This window comes from Theropithecus gelada, chromosome 17 (genome assembly GCF_003255815.1).
Source record: "Theropithecus gelada isolate Dixy chromosome 17, Tgel_1.0, whole genome shotgun sequence".
Lineage (NCBI taxonomy): Eukaryota > Metazoa > Chordata > Mammalia > Primates > Cercopithecidae > Theropithecus > Theropithecus gelada.
The window spans coordinates 68,165,848-68,187,566 of NC_037685.1; the positions used below are offsets into that span (position 1 = coordinate 68,165,848).

Below are 21,719 nucleotides of genomic sequence, written 5' to 3' on the forward strand. Positions count from 1 at the left end.
TTATGAGTGGGCAAAAGTAACCTGGATAATCATAAGACTTTAATATTCGCATCTATAAAGTGTGCAAGGACAGAAAAATTATGCAGAAAAGATTATTTTCAAAATTACTAACCATGAATGCAAAAAAATTGTCAATATTTGGAACCCTAAAATTAATTAAAGGGAAAAAAATTTCCTTTTCCAACATCATTGCTTATTTAACAGATGGAGCACCAATAATGTAAGTTTAGAGCCAACTTTAAAAAGAGGTACCAGATGCTTTAACAAATCATTTTATTATTCATCAATTACCAAGTCTTGGAGAAAGAGATAATCATCAATGAATGTTTTAAAATAATCCCTTCACTGACAGATTATTCATAATATTTCAAATGTCATTTAAGTGTTTGAATGTCATGTCTAAATAAGATGGTTCACCAAGCAAATATTTTTAAAAGGTTTGGCTCACATTGTGGACCTTTATGGATCTTTAACATGATCAATAAAAATATATATATAATTGGAAATACTGCAAATTGATGAGGTATAGCCTTCAAGCTTATTTGAAAAGATCTTCATTATTCAAATTATAATTTTTTAATTTATATTTTGTATATTAAATTTATTTTCAAATATTCAGAAAAGTTGAAAGACTAGGGCAAGCTTGTCCAACCCACAGCCCACGGGCCACATGTGGACGAGGACAGCTTTGAATGCTTTGAATGCGGCCCAACACAAATTCGTAAACTTTCTTAAAATATTATGAGTTTTTTTGTGATTTTCTTTTTAGCTCATCAGCTACAATTAGTGTTTGTGTATTTTATGTGTGGCCCAAGACAGTTCTTCTTCCAGTGTGGCCCAGGGAAGCCAAAAGATTGGACACCCTTGGATTAGAGCAAGGAACACCCATATGCCTGCCACCTACATTCAGCAGTTTCAAGTATTTTGCTATAATTGCTTCCTGTATGTTTGTATAATTGACTAAAACATTTCTAAGTAAAATGCAGTGCCATGCTATTTCATCTCTGAGTTCTTAACCATGAATCTCCTAAATATAAGGATATTCTCTTGCATAATCACAATGTTATTACTATACCTTAAAAAATTCAAGAGTGGGCCTCAGCCTGGGCAAGCCTTCCCCTAGCCGACCTCTGTGCCCTAGGAACCATAGGGACCCAATGGGCCAGCTCACTTGGGTGGGTGCGGTGGCACCAACCATGGGTACTTTAGAAGAAGGCTTCATTGTGCCCTTCTTCTCTGACTCTGATGCCCATTTTGATGCTGTGGTTGGATATTTAGAGGACGTTATCATGGATGAAGACTTCCAGTTATTACAGAGAAATTTCATCAACAACTACTACCAGGAGTTTGAGGACACCGAAGACAATAAACTCACCTACATACCTATTTTTAACGAATATATTTCTTTGGCAGAAAAGTATATAGAAGAACAATTGCTGGAGCAAATTCTTGGCTTTAACATGGCAGCTTTCACAACATTACAGCACCACGAAGATGAAGTGGTTGGTGGCGTACTCCAAATGCGGCTCACATTTACAGATTCTCCAGCTTTTAAAGAAATGTTTCTGGACTGCAGAGCAGAAAAAGAAGGCCAGAGACTGGACTTAAGCCGTGGTTTAGTGGAGACTTCGTTGTGCAAATCATCTTCTATGCCAGCTTCCCAGAACAATCTGCAGCACTGGGACCTATCTCCAGACAATGAATGGGATCATTCTCAATGTCACAGGCTCAGTAGTTCAATAGGCTCGGCTCATGATGACAGACCATATCCCGGAAAAACTGATTCTGTTCTGCAACTCTTCATTCACATTAAGCATTGATAGGTAAAAGTCAACATGACCTAACCCTCCTGGACTTATTTATCCTGAAACATCTTATTCGGTTTTTCTTGTTTGTTTTGTTTGTTTGTTTGTTTGTTTGTTTTTTGAGACAGGGTCTTGCTCTGTCACCCAGGCTGTACTGCAGTGGCCCAATCTCAACTTACTGCAGCTTCCACCTCCCTGGTTCAAGTGATTCTCCTGCCTCAGCCTTCCAAGTAGCTGGAATTACAGGCACCCACCACCATGCCCAGCTAATTTGTTTGTATTTTTAGTAGAGACTCAGTTTCACCCATGTTGGCCAGGCTGGTTTTGAACTCCTGACCTCAAGTGATCCGCCTGCCTCGGCCTCCTAAAGTGCTAGGATTACAGGCGTGAGCCACCCCTACCCCCCGACCCCCACGACCCCGACCTAATCACCTTCTTGTATTCATTAACTCTAATACTCCTCCCCTCCCCAAGTAGGTACCTCTCTCAGGTGCTTCTGACTCAGGCACCTTGTAAGCAAGCCCATGTCAAGCATTCCACCCCGTGGGGGGCCCTTCCTCAACCCAGCATCCATGTTTGTGTATCAAAACCCACCATCATGAACCCTCTTTATCCCAGCAGGCTTTGCATAAATTTTTTGTGCACTTGCATCTCATTTTTGACATCAGTCAGAGTTTCAGTTCTTCAGCCTCAGGGAGGTTTTTTAATGTTTATCTGGGGTGTTACTCCAGCCAGCTGTCCATCTTGAGATTTTTGAATCTCCTGTGAACACAGCTTGTCCTGGCTGGAGGAATCAACTGAAAGAGATGTCCTTTACCTAAACTCCTGTGAAAACTCCTGGTCTTAACATTTGAAGTCCTTGTGTGACTATGTCTTCTGCTGGTCCTGATGTAGTCCCACTATTTTCAGAAGTCTCTTTGAAGTGTTATTTTTGGAAAATATTTGTATAGATGAATTCTCAGGCTAAACTAGTAGCCTGAGTAGCCTTGCAGTTAGGGAATTCAAAACTTAAGCAGAGAAGGGAGTGGGCTATGACCTTATAAGGGAATAATGCAATTTAGGCAATATCCAGAAAGACTGTAGTCTCATAATACTCGACCAGTGAGGAACTTGGGGAGGGACTTGCGTGCTAGGAGATAAATTACCTGCTGTGACTGCCCTGGGTGTGCCTGCCTATCAGACACCCGATCTTGCAAGACCGCCATTAAATGTCTCCTTTCCCCGGATATGATTTTGGAACTTCCACGATTACCCACTTAAAGATTAAAGTATTATATACCGTGTGCTTTTTAGTGAATGTTATGAAGGCAAAAATGCTTTCTACGTTGGCGTTCATTCCTATTTTACTGGGCACCTATGAATGCATGCTGTGTGCTAGAAATACACTAAAAGGTATCCTGTTCTTATAGCATGTTTGTGTGTTTGCATGTTAACTGAAAATACTTTCTGTATAAACAAGTTTGCTGAGTTCTCAGGGTTAGGTAGGGACTCTGCCATTTCTTACTGTCAAAATCTCTCCTACAGAGACAGTGCTCCGCTGCTGGTCTAGCTCAGTATGAGTAGGAAATCGTAAACGCCCTTACTAGTCATCTGTCTGCTTTGGCTTAGTGCAACGTGTGGTAGAATATTACTTACCAGAAAACATGTATGTCATCTCTGGAAAGAAGAAAAATCACAGCAGTTCAATTCTTAACGTGTACCTTTGATTTTCGAAACATAACAATAAGAATCTGTACTGACTTTTCACTTGGTTATCTTGCTTTTAAAGGACAAGCTACAAGTGATGTGTTTTTCTACACTGATGCATCACTTATTAAATGCTTTCGTACCATGAGTAAAAAAAAAATTCAGAATCATTATTTAATGTCATCTAATACCCAGTTCATTTTCAAACGTCTCCAACTGTCCCCAAAATACCTTTTGACAATAACAAAAATCAATTGCATTTGTGCCTCAGGACTCTATTTTAAGCTAGAAAATTTCTTGACCCTATTTTTTAATATCATTTTTATAAAATTGACTTTTACTAAGCCAGTTGTCCTTTTGAATTTCCAAATTCTGAATTTTTCTGACTGTCTCTTCACGGTGCCATTTAACTTATTCCTCCCTCTCTTCCCCATAAATACGGAATGAGCTCTACAGATTTCATTAGATTCACATCAAACATTTTTGGCAAGAATCACATGTGATGCTTACACTTCATATTTCCTCACATCAGGAGGTAGCAGATGTCAGGTTTCCTCCTACAACTAATGCTAAGGAGGGCACGGTCCCATCCACTGCAAAGGTAGAGCTACAGCGCAAATGAGGTCCTTCTTACATTTTAAGGAAAGGAGCTCAATCTCATTATAGCATAGGGAATTCTCATGACTTAATCAATAAATAGAATATTTTTAAAATAAGCTTGCCAGATTAGTTTTTTCAGACTACTAACAGAATACTACAGACTGGGTGACTCATAAAAACAACAAATGTTTATTTCTCACCATTCCAGAGAGCGGGAAGTCCAAGATCAAGGTGCCAGCAGATTCTGTGTCTGGTGAGGGCCTATTCCGAATTCATAGTCGCCGTTTTGCTGTGTCCTCTCATGGCAGAAGGGGTGAGGAATCTCCCTGGAGTCTCTTGTATAAGGGCACTAATCACATTCATAAGGGCTCTGCCCTCATAGTCTAATCACCCCCAAAGGACCCACCTCCTAATATCATCACCAGGGGTGTTAAGACTTTAACATTTAAATTTTAAGGGCACATAAACATTCAATCCATTGCACTTGCTCAATGATAATTTTTATGGTTTTCAGCTTTGCCGCATAATCTGACATAAGGGTAGATTAAAAGATACGGACTCAGAAATACATTGCTCTCATTTGGATGCAGTGATGATTAGGTTTAAAGAGCCATTAACATTTTACAATACCAGATTGGGTGGTTTCAAACAGATGTGGAATATCTTTGCCAGCATTTTCAAGAAAAGTTCATTGATTTCAGTATGGTGCCTCTCCTATAAAAAGAGAAAAATTGAACTTTGAGGATAACGTATGATTTAATCAGTCGTTATAAAAAGATCTGGGATCCAGCTAAGACTTTCTCACCCACTTGTTTGAAAATAATCTAAATTGGCCGGGCGCGGTGGCTCAAGCCTGTAATCCCAGCACTTTGGGAGGCCGAGACGGGTGGATCACGAGGTCAGGAGATCGAGACCATCCTGGCTAACATGGTGAAACCCCGTCTCTACTAAGAAATACAAAAAACTAGCCAGGCGAGGTGGCGGGCGCCTGTAGTCCCAGCTACTCGGGAGGCTGAGGCCGGAGAATGGCGTGAACCCGGGAGGCGGAGCTTGCAGTGAGCTGAGATCCGGCCACTGCACTCTAGCCTGGGCTACAGAGCGAGACTCCGTCTCAAAAAAAAAAAAAAAAAAAAAAAAAAGAAAATAATCTAAATTATGACAGCATTCCTCCCATCCAAGTACTAACCAGGCCTGACTCTGCTTAGTTTCTGAGATCAGATGAGATCAGGTGGGTTCAGAGTGGTATGGCCATATGGCAGCATTCCTACTACACATATAGCTGAGGATGGTTTCAAAATGCTTACTGCAAATGTCATGAAAATCAATTGCAAACCGGTGACAGGAGATTTTAAGCGAACTTTCATAGGCTCTGTACAAAATACTGAAGCATAGACCTAGGAAACAGACATGTCACTGAATTTTAATACAAGATATTGTTTTCAAATATCTAATATTATTAGCATATATTTGTTTAAGTTGAAAGTACTATGATAAGATATACATGCTATGATAATTACATTTTGAAACTGTTATTAGTGTGTTCTCATGCTACTAATAAAGACATATCTGAGACTGGGTAATTTATAAAGGAAAGAGGTTTAATGGACTCACAATTCCACGTGGCTGGGGAGGCCTCACAATCATGGCCAAAGGCGAAAGCCACATCTTACATGGCAGCAGGCAAGAGAGAATGAGAGCCAAATGAAAGGGGAAATCCCTTATAAAATCATCAGATCTCATGAGACTTATTCACTACCAAGAGAACAAGGGGGAAAACCAAGAGAACATGGGGGAAACCATCCCCATAATTCAATTAGCTCCCACTGTGTTCCTCTCATAACACGTGAGAATTATGGGAGCTACAAGTCAACATAAGATTTGGGTTGGGACACAGCCAAACCATATCAACTATATATTTATTTTTTGGCTACTTGTTTTTTCTCTACCATTTGGAGTCCCCAGAGCACAATCTCTTAGAGCCTCTTGTCTGATGGTTTCTTTTTCCAGTCTACTCTATTCACCATTGCTTATCAGAGAATGGTCACCCATGTATTTTTAAGCTCTAGAGACTGGTCTTATAACTAAATAAATTGTGGGATTTTAAGACATTATGTGAGATACTGTTATCCATACCATGTGTTACAATAGAATTATTTTATCCTTCATTTTTAAATAATACCCAACTTATTTTCTCCCTTCAATGCCCATAATTTGTCTTGGACATTTTCCCTACTTCAATTAAAGGTTTTCATCTTGTTCTCTTATCATATACAAACCAGTGTGGTTTGTTTTAGTTTCTCCTAAACTATTTCTATTCTGGTGTTCACATATGCCTCTGTTCTTTCCTTTTCCTCTCTTATTTTGAAATGACCTCTATTTCTTATTTATTTTATTGGATGAGTGCATTTGACTACATCATTATAGTTCTGCCTAATTGAGCCTGGAAATTAACATGTGAGACACCATAGTGATCATTTTAAAATATACAGCTCAATAGTGCTAAGTATATTTACATTGTTGTGCAACCAATCTCCTGAACTTTTCATATAGTTAAACTGCAACTCTATACCCCTTAAACAACTCTCTATTTTTCCCTCCTCCCAGCCCCTGAGGATAATGTTCATTTTTAAATTCTCTGCATAAGCATGTCATTTTAAATGCGAATTTTATTTTGAGATTGTGAAAGAAATTTTACAAAATATTTGTTTAAAAAAATGAGGGACCTTTGGGTCTAACAGAGTCAAGAACCACCACTCTAAGCTCCTTGAAGGAAGAGTGTTTTATTTACCTCTACCACAGCGTAAATAATAGAAGCTCAATGAATATATATGGAAAGAATGTGTGATTGGAAAGCTAAACGAAGCCAGGCATAGTGGCTCATACCTACAATCCCAGTTCTTTGGGAGGCCAAGGTAAGAGGATTACTTGAGGCCAGGAGTTCAAGACCAGCCTGGGCAACATGACAAAATCCCATCTCTACAAAAATAAATAAATAAATAAACAAATTAAATTAGCTGGGTGTGGTGGCACTGATATATAGTCCTGGCTACGAGGGAAGCTGAGGCAAGAAGATCAATTGAGACCAGGAGTTTGAAGCTGCACTGAGCTATAATTGCACCAGTGAATCCAGCCTGGGTGACAGAGCAAGACCCTGTCAAAAAAAAAAATGAAGAAGAAAGAAATGAAAGAGAAAGGAAGGAAGGAAGGAAGGAAGGAAGGAAGGAAGGAAGGAAGGAAGGAAAGCGAAAGGAAGGAAAGAAGGAAGGAAGGAAGGAAGAAAGAAAAGCCAAAGGAAGGAAAGAAGGAAGGAAGGAAGGAAGGAAGGAAAGGAAAGGAAAGAAAGGAGAAAAAGAAAAGTTAAATAAGAGAAACCACTGTCACTCACAAAGATCACATGTTGTATGATATTAGTTAATGAAATGTCCAAGATAGGCAAATCTATCAAGACAGAGAGAGAAAGTAGATTCGTGGTTGCCTAGGGGTGGAAAAGGAAAAGAGTAGAGAGGAAGAATGGGAATGACAGCTATTAGGTACAGGGTTTCTTTCTGAGTTGAAGAAAATCCAAAGTTAGGTTAAGGTTATACAACTCTGGAAGTACACTGAAAAAAAAAAATTGAATTGTACACTTAAAATGGGTAAACTTTACGGCACATAAATTATATCTCAATAAATTCTTTTAAAGAATTGATTGAATACGTCCTAAAAACCTATAGTCACCATCCTTAACAAGTCCTTTAGGACTTCGCCAAAAGTTCAACCAGTTATGATTTTATGCTTTCATTTGAAATGCTAAGTATTCTCAGAATATCAGATGTACAAATTACATCTTATGTCCAAAGTAAAATACAAATTATTATTTTATTTTATGAAATCATTCAGAATAAATTGTATTCAACCAACTCAGCAGTATAGTGTAAACTCAAGGGAAGGGAACTATGGAATTGCTTCCTTCTATATTGGTAACAGATGAAACAAAATTAAACAAGCAAATGACACTTAAGAAGTAAGGAATAACTCATCCATGGTGGATCCCCTGAAGGCAGAGTGCCATAGAAACCTCTTACAGCCAAGTGTATGAGGAATAAATCCTGGTCATGAGGATTATACCCTTAATCTCACCTGGGGAGAAGTGGGTGCTTCCCTACCCACGGTGCTGAGCTGGCAGAATGGGGCTGGAGTCAAGGTTCTGTCGAGGTAATCTTTATTTTTTTATTTTTATTTTTTGAGATAGAGTCTCGCTCTGTCACCCAGGCTGGAGTGCAATGGTGCGATCTTGGCTTACTGCAACCTACACCTCCCAGGTTCAAGTGATTCTTCTCCCTCAGCCTCCTGAATAGCTGGGACTTCAGGCGTGTGCCACCACGCCCGGCTAATTTTTATATTTTCAGTAGAGACAGAGTTTCACTATGTTGGCCAGGCTGGTCTCAAACTCTTGACCTCAGGTGATTCATCCACCTTGGCATCCCAAAGTGCTGCGATTACAGGCGTGAGCCACAGTGCCCAGCCTGTCGAGTTAACCTTTGGGTCTTAGATTATGTTCCTTCCTATGCCAGGGAGGGACTGATTCTTTCCTGTGCTTGCACATTAAAGCCCCACTGCACCAGGGCCTAGATTAGGTCTCCCTCCAATATTTAGTGTTAAACATGGCCAACCCAATGGCAGTTGAGTGTTTACCCAACTGCCAACTAAAAACTACTTGATCATTTTTTTTTTTTTTCCTTTTAGAAAACTTCAGTACTCCTTTCACTGATACTTGATTAATATACCTGGCACTCTGGCTTAATTCTTCTGAGGAATTGCAGTAGTATCTGAAGTTATTTTCTCAACTCAAAAAGCATTTTTGTTGTTCTTCCAGAGGCTATAGCCCTGATGTTAACATATTCTTTTTCTCTTGGCTGACAATGTGAGACAGTGCAGTTGACCCCTTGAACAACACAGGGGTTAGAGGCACTGACCCCTGTGCAATTGAAAATCCTCATATAACTTTTGACTCCCAAAAAACTTCAATATTAATAGTCTACTCTTAACTGGAAGCCTTACTGAGAACATAAACAGTATATTTTGTATGTTATACATGTCACATACTGTATTCTTACAATAAAGTAAGCTACAGAAAAGAAAATTGTATTAAGAGAATCATAAGGAATATAAAATATATTTACTATTCATTAAGTGGATCATTATAAAGGTTTTCATCCTTGTTGTCTCCATGTTCAGTAGGGTGAGGAGAACAAAGAGAAGAAGTTGGTCTTGCTGTCTTAGGAGTGGCAGAGTCAGAAGAAAATCCACACATAAGTGGACCTGCATAGTTCAAACCCCTGTTTTTCAAGGACGAACTGTAATTCATAACAAAACAGTGATAAGTATACATAATAGAGAGGGTATGAAAGCTCTGTTTTTTACCTTGTTTGAAAAATCATTTCCAGGCCAGACATGTTGGCTCATGCCTGTAATCTTAGCACTTTGGGAGGCCGAGGCAAGCAAATCACCTGAAGTCAGGAATTCAAAACCAGCCTGGCCAACATGGCAAAACCCTGTCTCTACTAAAAATACAAAAATTAACTGGGTGTGATGGTGCATGCCTGTAATCCCAGCTACTTGGGAGGCTGATGCAGGAGAATCGCTTGAACCTGGGAGGTGGAGGTTGCAGTGAGCCAAATTCGGGCCACTGCACTCCAGCCTGGGCAACAAGAGCAAGACACGGTCTCAAATAAAATAAAATTAAAAAAAAAGAAAAGAGAAAGAAAAAAGAAAAAGCAGTTCCAATAACAATTCTTGCTTTTCAACTTTATTTTCATGACTGCTTGATTGATTCAACATGATTTTCAGAAAAGTCCTGTTTCCTGGGACTGCATTACAAGCTGTCTACATAGCTCCCATTAAGTGGAAATTAACCCCACACCAGGGGAGCCAAATTGTCCTATAGAATAAGTAGACTTCCACAGACTTTGATCAAAACAAAACCTTCCCTAAGAGTCGACCAGGCTCATACTAGCAAATCTAAAATAACTTCATGTCAAGGCAGGTAACAACTGGCCACAATTTTGTAAAAGGTAGTTGGAAGTTGTAACTATAGTTCTAAAAATGAAGTAAGCATCCTGATCCATAAGGTGTTGATAAAGCTCTATATATTTTTGTTATAGAAAGACAATGACAAACTGTCATCTGTCTGTTGTATTCTGAACACTTGATTTTTTTATTAATTTTTTTTTTTTTTTTTAGATAGGGTCTCACTCTGTCACCCAGGCTGGAGTGCAGTGGCATAATCACAGCTCAATGCAGCCTCAATCTCCTGGGCTCAAGTGATGCTCCTGCCTCAGCCTCCCAAGTTGTTGGAACTACAGGCATGCGCCACAACACTTGGCTAAATTTTTTTTTTTTTTTTTGTAGGGATGGGATCCTCACCATGCTGCCCAGGCTGGTCTCAAACTCCTGGGCTCAAGTGATCCTCCTGCCTCAGCCTCCCAATGTGTTGGGATTACAAGTGTGAGCCACCATGACTGGCACACATTCTGAGCACTTTAAAGGACATAGTAAGCCAATAAAACAGGCTGACACATATTTAAGGAGTCACTGGATATCCAGGAGCCCTTCACACTCATCAGAACTCTTGGGATGACCCAGACTCTGGCCACATGATTGATTACATTCAAACTTTAGAGCCATTCCCACCCAAAATGCATGGCTTGTCTTGGTGCACACATCATAGCAGGTACCAAAATACTCTTCAAGAGGACAAACACCAAAGGCCATGGAGGATAGCCACCAAAAATTGGCTTGGCCCACAAAACAAAGAACTAATGATGGTGACATCTTACTGTTATTTTGCTCATATTAATTCAAAAACACTAGTGTAACAAGAGGAAACAGTTAATGATGCAAAACAAGCAGCATCTATACTCTACCCCCCGATGACCACAACAACGGTGAGCAAATATTTAAATGTGGTTTCCCTAATTTTAGCCATCTACCAGCCCTTTGTCATCTAAAAGTACACTTAGTGCTGCTTAGCTCTGTGTCTCTGGAACTTAGCAATCGAGGTACCTTAGCACCGTCATCTCTGTTCTTGCCACCTCCCCCCAGGGAGTCTGTGGCATTTGCTTAGCTTGGGAACTGAGCCTATGCAAATATTCAAAAGGATGTCAGCTTGCTTCCCATTGCCCTACTTTTTGCAGCAAGTTCCCTTTAATTTTGAAGGCAGACTGTTTGGTTCACAGGATGAAAAGATTTCCAATACCTCACAAGAACATGTGAGTTGTATTTGTGTTTCAGTTCTTCTTATTTATTTATTTATTTATTTATTTGGAGAGAAGGTCTCGCTCTCTCACCCAGGCTGGAATGCAGCGGCATAATCTCAGTTCACCACAGCCTTGACCTCCTTGGGCTCAAATGACCTTGCCACCTCAGCCTGGGACTACAGGTGTGCGCTACCACACCCAGCTTACTTTTTGTTGACTTTTTTGTAGAGATGAGGTCTCATTATGTTGCCCAGGCTGGTCTTGAACTCCTGAGCTCAAGTGATCTGCCCGCCTTGGCCTCCCAAAGTGTTGAGATTACAGGCATGAGCCACCACACCCAACACGAGGTGTATTTGGATTGGAACCGGATCCATGGATGGTGTGAAGTCAGTGTCCATCCTCTCGGCTTGGATAATGCAGGACCAGTTCTTTTCTGATGCTGGACAGATTCCAGGAGCCTCGCCTTCTGTTTAATTAAGTTTGCTCTCCAGGAAGACATTTCTTTTGATGGCTTGATTCAGAGCTTCTCTGTCTCCCAAGGTAATGATTATGGCATTTATGCTCTTTCCAGAGCATAACTTGTTTGTACTCAGTTCCCTGACAGATTTCTGTAATTGATCTTTAATCACTTTAGCCTATGCTAGACCATCCTCTAACGCTCAGATCTCCGGGGAGCCTTTAGAATGTTGCATTGTGAATTTTCCTTGGCCATGTATATCTCCATATAGAGTCTGGTACTTTTAGTCAGAAGGTACCGGTTCCCAGTTTAATTTGTTCTAGCTATTTTTCCAATCCAACTTTATATTCCTATCTTTCCCCCTATTCACTGCATTCTGCTTATATGTTATAGCAGATCTCTTGAAAAGGTAGGGTCTTCTTCTGAGATGAAGTCCCTCTTCCCGAATTCCTCCAACATGTAACCTAGTGAGGAAATTAGTCTTCTTTTGGTGTGGTTTCCAGGCTCAGCAGGTGAGGACTCTCACTGATAGCAATGAGGAACCTAAGACTTTGTTTGTATATTGTTATTACATGGAAATTCAGTATTATCCCAAACTATTACCTCCCTGCTTTAGTGCCTATCGTGAACAATTGACTGCATAGATCCCATGATAACAGTGATAGTAACATAAACTGAAGAGACTGGGCATGTGGTTGTGGGCGTACACATTGATGTACCACCTCGATTGATGGTGGGGTAACTTTGCAATCGAGGTACCTTAGCATTAGAGCTCTTCTGCATGAAAAATGGCAAGGCTGAATGAGAAAACAACAATACATTAGGAAAAAAGTTGAAGATCTAAGTGGCCCAAACCATGACTACACAAATTATAACAATAACTACTTTTCTTCCTGTTGTCTCATAGTTCTGAGTAGGTCGCCAAAGAAGAGAACACCAGGTTTTAGGTGCCCACACTTAGGTACCAGCTCCTAGGGCACCAGTGTGGTCCCAAACTGGTTCTGTACTCTGAAACTCATTCCCCCTCTTCAGCCCACATCTTCTTCTAAGAAAAGTGGACAGTGGCAAAACCAAATAAAATGCAAAGAGAGGATTTCTTCTAAGAGAGTGGCAAGCGAACTGTGTGTTTCCTTTGTCAAAAAACAAAATCTCAACAAATTCAATCTAAAATTTAATTGGATTTTATTAGCAATTCATGAATCAAGCAGCACCCCATCTAAAGATTTGGACAGGTGTTCTGCTGGACATGGAAAAACAGTCCTTTTTTAAAAGGCAGCTTGAGCAGGAACAAGGAAATAGTATAATACAAAAAAGCAGATTGGTTAGTGTCAGATTACTTTCCTTGTAAGGGTTAGAGCAGAGGGAACTTCCTTATTATGTGGGCTAAAACTGGGCTGATCGGAGATTTGGCTATCATCTTCTGATTTCTCAGAAGGTCAGATTAAACAACCTATTTTCAGTTTGGGGATGTGGAACTCGAGCATGAGTGACTGCATTCTTTTTTGGTCTGCTGGAACCTGGTGCAGGGGCTCAGTCTAAATCAATGGACTCTCATAAATTTAACACCCTTCTTCCTTTCAAGATAAATGAGTAGGACTTAGAAAAAACATAATTGCACACATATACTGTATAGTTTGGAGGGTGACAAGGAATGTTGCCTGAACCTTTCTAAAATACATCTAAAAGCAAGGGACTAGCTAACACTGTCTTGATAAAAATGTAAAAGGCTAGGGACACCAGGAGCTATAGGAGTCAGCTTCTCTTTTGTCTCTGGTAGGCCAAGATGGTTGAGCTTAAGTTATCCCAAAAGGACTTTGTCCAGGAGGACCACATGTGGCAGTATGGCGATCCACCAGCAGAAAGATTCTAAGTAATGGGTATCATCTAAATCAGGGAAACAGAAGTCATAGAAGCCCCCAGAAAGGAAGCCATCATTAGGACATCTGTCACATGAAAAGCCCCAACTACAGATTCCAGTAGCACCCACCATCACTCTTCAACTGTAGCTCTCCCCATCCCTGTGCCTTAATTGAAGGAGTCAAAAATAGCAACATGGTCAGGCGTGGTGATAGCATGTACCTGTAATCACAGCTACTCAGGAGGCTGAGGCAGGAGAATCACTTGAACTCGGGAGGCAGAGGTTGTAGTGAGGTGAGATCGTGCCATTGCACTCTGGCCTGGGCAACAAGAGCAAAACTCCATCCAAAAAGAAAAAACAAATCACAACAGTAAGTGGGGAGAAAGTGGAGGACAGGAGAATGAAGAAACTGGGCATGCTGTCTGCCCGCCACCCCCTAGTTAATTTTCAGACTCGAATTATAAAAGAGAGAAGCTCCAAAGTACATGAAAAAAATATGAAGTTTGATATTATTATTTTCCAAGGCTTTTTGTAGCCTGAAAATGAGATTGCTTATTAATTCATGAAAGTGAATAGAGACACTAAGGGATCGTCCAAAAATATTCTCCAGAGTTGGGAAAGGAAAAGCAGATACATCAGGTCTGAAGAAAGTGGTAGAAGAAAATAGTTATTTCCTAAATCCTACCAATCCAGCTCATTCAATAAACTGCTTACCCTGCCATTACCCTTAATTGAGCCCTTTTTAAGTGCTGGCATATTATCTCATTTAATACTTTAGAGGGGAAAAGTAACTTCTTTGCCTCACCCATCACAAGGGTCATGGCTAATACTCCTATAACAAAAGACAGATTAATGAGAGAAAAGCTTAACAGATTTATTTAACACAAGTTCTACTTGAAACGAGAGCCTTCAGAAATAAATACCCAAAGAAATAGAGAAAACTGTGTTTTCATGCCTAGGTTTGATAAAGAGTGGATAGTCATGTAAAAGTATAATTGGACAAAGGGGATATGATCTAGCAGTAATAAACTGGGGGAACTTAGCAAGGCCTGTTTGATCAGACTCTTCTTAGCATCACTATGTCTTTATTCCTTTCCTCTGGGTTTAGGGCAGGACACCTGTCACATGAGGTTCTTATGACCTACTTTCAGGAGAGGTATGTCAAAGAATTCTTTTACAGCCAGCTCTCACACATAAAGATAGGAGAAGGTCAGACAGTGGCCTCCAAGTTTCCATATTTGGGGTAGCGTGTCTTGGACCCCATCAATAATAACAGCAAATCTCTAAGGTAGGCCAGTTCTCACAGTCTCTCGCTAATTTAGGAATAAGATTTCCTTGGGGCTTATTAAAAATAAACGTTTAGGCCGAGCACAGTGGCTCATGCCTGTAATCCCAGAACTTTGGGAGACCAAGGCGGGCAGATTGCCTAAGCTCGAGTTCAAGACCAGACTGGGCAACCTGGTGAAACCCCATCTCTACTAATATACAAAAGATTAGCCGGGTGTGGTGGTGTGTACCTGTAATCCCAGCTACTCAGGAGGCTGAAGCAGAAGTGCTGGAACCCGGGGAGCAGAGGTTGCAGTGAGCCAAGATGGCACCACTGCACTCCAGCCTGAGCAACAAGAGCAAGGCTCCATCTCCAATAAACAAACAAACAAACATGGAAAAGAAGAGAGAAAGAAAGAAAGAAAGAAAGAAAGAAAGAAAGAAAGAAAGAAAGAAAGAAAGAAAGAAAGAAAGAGAGAGAAAAGAGAGAGAGAGGAAGGAAGGAAGGAAGGAAAGGAAGGAAGGAAGGAAGGAAGGAAGGAAGGAAGGAAGGAAGGAAGGGTGAAAATGAGTCCCGATGATAAGGACCCTGCACAATCGTTTTTAAATATAAAGAAAAAAGGAAATCCTTTACCTAAGACAATTCCAAACCATAATCGCCCTAAGTAGGCCTTTAAATTTAAATGAAATATGTCCTTTCTGAGGGGCCATGGAAACACAAACCTTCAGTTCACCCCTTGTCTGGACAGAGTACTTATAACAAGAGGTAGGTTTATGCAAAGATGAAACTTAAGTTCCTGATCCTCCACTTTCCCCTCCAAGGCTGGGAGAGGCCAGCAATGTGTTCACATGGTCCTGCATTTGTGTAAAAATTGTAAAAGAAAGTAATTAACCTTAATCAGTTGCGCCCACTCACAGTGTCTTTCCACTGGAACTCTCCTTCTGTCACATTTCATCTCACATTGGGTGGTGTTGAAGAGGCACTGGGTCTTCAGGGGTCTGGCTGAGCGAGTGAGGTTGTAATACAGTTATCTTGGGCTTAGTGGGATGTATTCATGTCATTCACAGTCTCTTCTGTTAATGGTTCAGGGATTGCTCAATGGCTCTCCCAGTGGCTTTCAGGAATATTTCCACTTCCTACAGTGCTGACTCACTGGACATCATGACAAGAAAATGTAGGGCCAGAGGTCAAATCACAATATAAATGTGTTCTACAGCTCTCAGCATATGCTAGTGGAGGAGAAAAAGAGTTTGAAATGTAGAGAGCCAGAAACCGATCTACGGAAAATTATTTGGTGGGGTGCAGGGGCTCACATCTGTAATCCCAGTACTTTGGGAGGCTGAGGCAGGTGGATCCCTTGAGCTCAGGAGTTTGAGACCAGCCTGGGCAACATGGTGAAACTCCATCCTTTAAAAAGATACACAAATTTGAATGGGTGCAGTGACTCACACCTGTAATCCCAGCACTTTGGGAAGCCAAGGTGGGAGGATCACTTAAGGTCAGGAGTTTGAGATCAGCCGGGCAAATATGGTGAAACCCTGTCTCTACTAAAAATACAAAATCTAGCTGGGTGTGGTGGCCGGCACCTGTAATCCCAGCTACTAGGGAGGCTGAAGCAGGAGAATCACTTGAACCCAGAAGACAGAGGTTGCAGTGAGCTGAGATTGTGCTATTGCACTCCAGCCTGGACAACAGAGCAAGATTCCACCTCAAGAAAAAAAAAAAAATTAGCTGGGCATGATGGCATGTGCCCGTGGTCCCAGTTACTTGGGAGGCTGAGGTACAGGATCACTTGAGTCCTAGAGGTCAAGGCTGCATTGAGCTGAGATTCCACCACTGCACTCCAGCCTGGGTAACAGAGCTAGACCCTGTCCCCCCGACCTCAAAAAAAAAAAAAGAAAAAAAAAAGAAAAGAAAAAAAGAAAATTATTCTTGTCATTGAATGTGTAAAATTATAAGTACAAGATTTGTTTCTCATCAATGCTTACTCAAAAAGAAGACTTCTTCTGTTAGGAATATAGCACATACACTGGAAATATGTAAATACACAATATACCATGTATTTCTTTCCTTTTTTGATGGAAATTGTACAAAATAGAATTTACCAGAATGTTTGTGCTTTTAAACACAAATATAGCAGTACTACAAGCCGGAAGTACATCTGTAGGTGAATTGCATGTTTTATGTATCATATGATTAGGCTTCTTTCCCTGGCTCTCTGTCCTATATCTCTGTCCTTCGAGATCTTCTCAGAGTCCCTCGATGAAGGTATAATGGCAAGAGTGGTCTAAAATATAGTTGGGGCACTGGTCTTCCCAGATTGGACTGGCCCAGAACAAATACTAGTCATCATCTTTACTCTGTCATTAGAAGCCTTTTTTGCCTAACTAGAATGGACCTTTGGTAAAGTAACCTACTCACATTTCTGTAAATCTCCCATCTTTGGAAAAATTAATGTTGCTATAAACTGATGGGGTTTAATGCCTCATTACAGTTCATCTTAATCAAAACAATAGCATCTTAATAAATAAGCAACTTAGTTAAACCAACAATTTAACAAGTTTTTAAAAAAATGTCACCCCCGGCCGGGCACGGTGGCTCACGCCTGTAATCCTAGCACTTTGGGAGGCCAAGGCGGGCGGATCACGAGGTCAGGAATTTGAGACCAGCCTGGCCAAAACGGTGAAACCCACCTCTACTAAAAATACAAAAATTAGCTGGGCGTGGTGGCGGGTGCCTGTAATCCCAGCTACTTGGGAGGCTGAGGCAGGAGTATTGCTTGAACTCGGGAGGCGGAGGTTGTGATGAGCCGAGATTGAGCCATTGCACTCGAGCCTGGGCAACAAGAGCGAAACTCCCTCTCAAAAAAAAAACAAAAAAAATGCTCCCCCCACCATCTCTACATATAGCAAGAAGGATGAGAACGTCACCTATTTCTCATCCAGACCCAGACTTTGGCTGCCATAGCAAATGGATTCGGTTGCCAGCTCTGTGTTTATATATGAATCAAGGACTGCTTCTCATTGCCCTTCCAGTCACACTATTTGTCTGGGACCAGACTTATCTAGATTACTAAAAAATAGTTTTATTTTATTTTTATTTTTATTTTTTTTGAGATGGAGTCTAGCTCTGTCGCCCAGGCTGGAGTGCAGTGGCCGGATCTCAGCTCACTGCAAGCTCCGCCTCCCGGGTTTACGCCATTCTCCTGCCTCAGCCTCCCGAGTAGCTGGGACTACAGGCGTCCGCCACCTCGCCCGGCTAGTTTTTTGTATTTTTTAGTAGAGACAGGGTTTCACCGTGTTAGCCAGGATGGTCTCGATCTCCTGACCTCGTGATCCGCCCGTCTCGGCCTCCCAAAGTGCTGGGATTACAGGCTTGAGCCACCGCGCCCGGCCCAAAAAATAGTTTTAAAAATAAATTTCCCTACTCATGTCCAAATGAGGAATCAGCTTGGTGTGTGAGTATCTGATAACATCACAACTATTGTGAATATATGTCATGTTGCTATGGCTTAGATGTGGTTTGTCCCCACCAAAACTCGTGGAAACTTGAGCCCCAGTGCGGCAATGTAGGATGATGGGGATTAGTGGGAGGTGTTTGGGTCATGGGGGCAGATCCTTCATGAATGGCTTGGTGCCATTCTCAAGGCAGTTCGTTTTTGCTCTGTCAGGACTGCAATAGTTCTCTTAGGAATGGATTAGCTCGCATGAAAGCGAGCTGTAATAACGTGAGGCTCCTCCTCCTGTTTTGTCCTCTCTTCACACGTGCCCACTTTCCCTGTGACCTTCTCCACTATGTTTTGACCTCCACCACGTCTGGCCCTCACCTGAAGTCAAGCAGATGCTGGTGCCATGCTTCTTGTGAGCCAAATAAATCTCTTTTCTTTATAAATTAGCCAGCCTCGGGTATTCTATTATAGCATCACAAAACAGACTAACACACATGTGTTGATAAAAGAACTGCTCTTGTAAAGGAACCACAGAAGGTCATGCTTGGGGATATTTCTCTGCTATCCTATGTTGTATTAACATATGAGCAATACATCCTGTGACATCTGTGTTAGGCCAGATTCAAGAATGATTTGGGATGTAAAAGATAAAAAACATAGGCACTCAGCCTCTGACTGAAGTGAACATATGAGGCATGACTATTTAAGAATATGTAAGCCCCTAAAACTGCTTCACGCTTACACGATGAGATAAACATAAAAGTGTTATGTATCCAACAATTCTTTAGAATCTTCTTTCAAAGGAGGTCATCTCCTGGCTATTCTAAACAAAATCAGAACAGTATTTCCGGAATTCTGAGCAGTCTCTTTTTTGTTCATGCATTATCTATGAACCGAGGAATGCAAGAAATACAGAGGCTTAAAAATGAACTCTATGTTCATTTTTATTTTCCTAATATTCTTCTCAGTTTCCTGGAAGCAAAAGATGAGGTTTTTTTAAAAAATAAATTTTAATTAAATAAAATGGTGATATATGATATAATATGTAATACAGATTGTCATAAATTTCTCACATCAGAATTCTTCCTTGTGAGTCCTATGCTATAATAACAATAGTAAAGTTCTGTTTTGGTGAGAATTGGTACTCTGTGGACACCAAGCTTCACAGGTGATTGAAAAAGGATTGAAAAAAAAGGTGATTGGCAAAAGAAAATTAGAATGGTTCCTTTCCTCAGCCTCCAACTCACAGCATAAATTACTTCTCAGGAAAACATGACACTGTTTTATGAAGACAAGAAATGAAAGAAAAATAAACTAGAAAAGGGGAAATGGAGCATAGAGTTGGAAATAGAGGAGAAAGGATATAGCCCTTTGGTTCTAGAAAATAATTCTTAACTTTTATTAAAGTTAAATAAAAATTCACCATATATCATTTTCTTTACCAAAGGCAGAAGTCCAAGTCAGGGTTAAATTACACGAATGTTGGGAAGGTAGAATTAAAGCAGTAGATTGAAATCAATTGGTCCCTACCAGCCTGCAACCCCCTTTAAGGGAAACCACACAGCCACAGCCCCTGTTCTATGTGAAGGATTCCTCCTCCAGCCACCGACTGGATCAAGAACAGGCACCTTACCCAGGTGTAGACCATCCATGGCTTTCCCACAAGCTCCAACCAACCCAGCAATAAGAAGAACAAATGAGGCAAAACAAAGTCTCAATATCTGGAGTCTGAAATGGAAACCTTGGAGAAATGGCACCAGTGAGCAGTGAGAATTAAGATGGAAAGGTCCTCAGGAACTGAAGAACATGAATCCCATTGACGGCCACTATATCTTAAAGTCCCAGCAGGAAACAGAAGATACAGATAGTTCAAAGAAAGAGACTTTAACCAAGACTGTTTGCAGGAATGTAAACAGGGTTAAGAGAACATGCAAATGATGGTACAGCCATCCAGAAAGTAGCAGCAGCAGGAAGCCATTACTACCTGGGCATGAAGGAGCAGGGGGCAGAAATAGTGGTACTGGAGCTCAGTGAGACCCAGTAATGTGCAAGAGCGCCCCTCAGCAGGAGCTGTAGCCTCGGAGGGATACAGAGACTGCCAGAGAGGCAAAGTGGTGGAGAGAAGCAGAGGAGTGCAGGCAGTATCCTCATCGCTCACTTTCCCCTTGCTCTAGTGGCCCACTCATTAGTCACACCCAGTCGGAATCCAGAGACCATGGGAATTCTGGTATGGTTCAGTCCTGCCCGTCTCCACCACAAGAAAAGAACAGGGGACAGCAAGCAAAGTATGTTGCAAACAGAGACCAACCAGAAAGCCACGTACAAGCCCAAGTTATGAAGGATCTGAAGAAAGCTGGTAGACAAAGGAAAACTGTCCAGAAAAAAGCAGGAGACCTGAGAGAAAGACAGCTGGGGAGAGCAGCTGGTCCCTAGCCCTGCCTCAATTCTGATGCCATTCTGTCCTAGTTTTGTCTACTGATGGCATTGCCCCACCCTGACCCCCAGAGCTTGAGGCCCCTTTAATAGGCCTTGCTTCCTTGTCATGAAAAAAGCCCAAATAAGCCAGATTATCAAAAAAGAATAAGCACTTCTCCATCTCACTGGTTCCCACTTAAAGAGACTACTCCTGGCAGGGCATGGTGGCAATCTCTTCCTCCCGGGTTCAAGCGATTCTCATGCCTCAGCCTCCTGAGTAGCTGGGATTGTAGGTGTGGGCCACAACACCTGGCTGATTTTTGTATTTTTAGTAGAGATTTCACCATGTCGGTCAGGCTGGTTTCGAACTCCTGACCTCGTGATCCGCCTGCCTCAGCCTCCCAAAGCGCTGGGATTACAGATGGGAGCCACTGAGCCCGGCCTTAAATTTAATCTTCATTAACATTTTCACTATCAGTTTCTTAAGTGCAGAGACAATCAACAATAAGTGTAAACCTGCTTTGTAGCATTTGATAATTTCCCTGGTGTAAATACTGCAATAGTGGCTGATTTCAAGCAATCAACATGCCATACTGAAGGCAGAGTTGGGAAAATGTGCAGTAACACACCACTAAATAATATTTCCGTATACAGATACGACATAAATAACCTTAAGAGCACAGATAATGATAAAACATAATAAAATAATTAGAAAATGAAGAGTTTTGAGATTTGTAACCTTTGTTTTTTGGTTTTGTTTTGTTTGTTTGTTTATTTATTGAGGCGGAATCTCGGTCTGTCCCCCAGGCTGGAGTGCAGTGGCGCGATCTCGGCTCACTGCAAGCTCCGCCTCCCGGGTTCACGCCATTCTCCTGCCTCAGCCTCCGGAGTAGCTGGGACTACAGGCGCCCGCCACCACGCCCGAATAATTTTTTGCATTTTTAG

The 21,719-nt window shown here is 41.2% G+C and overlaps 1 pseudogene; it reads left to right on the top strand.

Moving 5' to 3' along the window:
• The first annotated feature begins 1,196 nt into the window (after window positions 1-1,196).
• Window positions 1,197-1,824, top strand: LOC112611137 (annotated as a pseudogene).
• The last annotated feature ends 19,895 nt before the right edge of the window (window positions 1,825-21,719 follow it).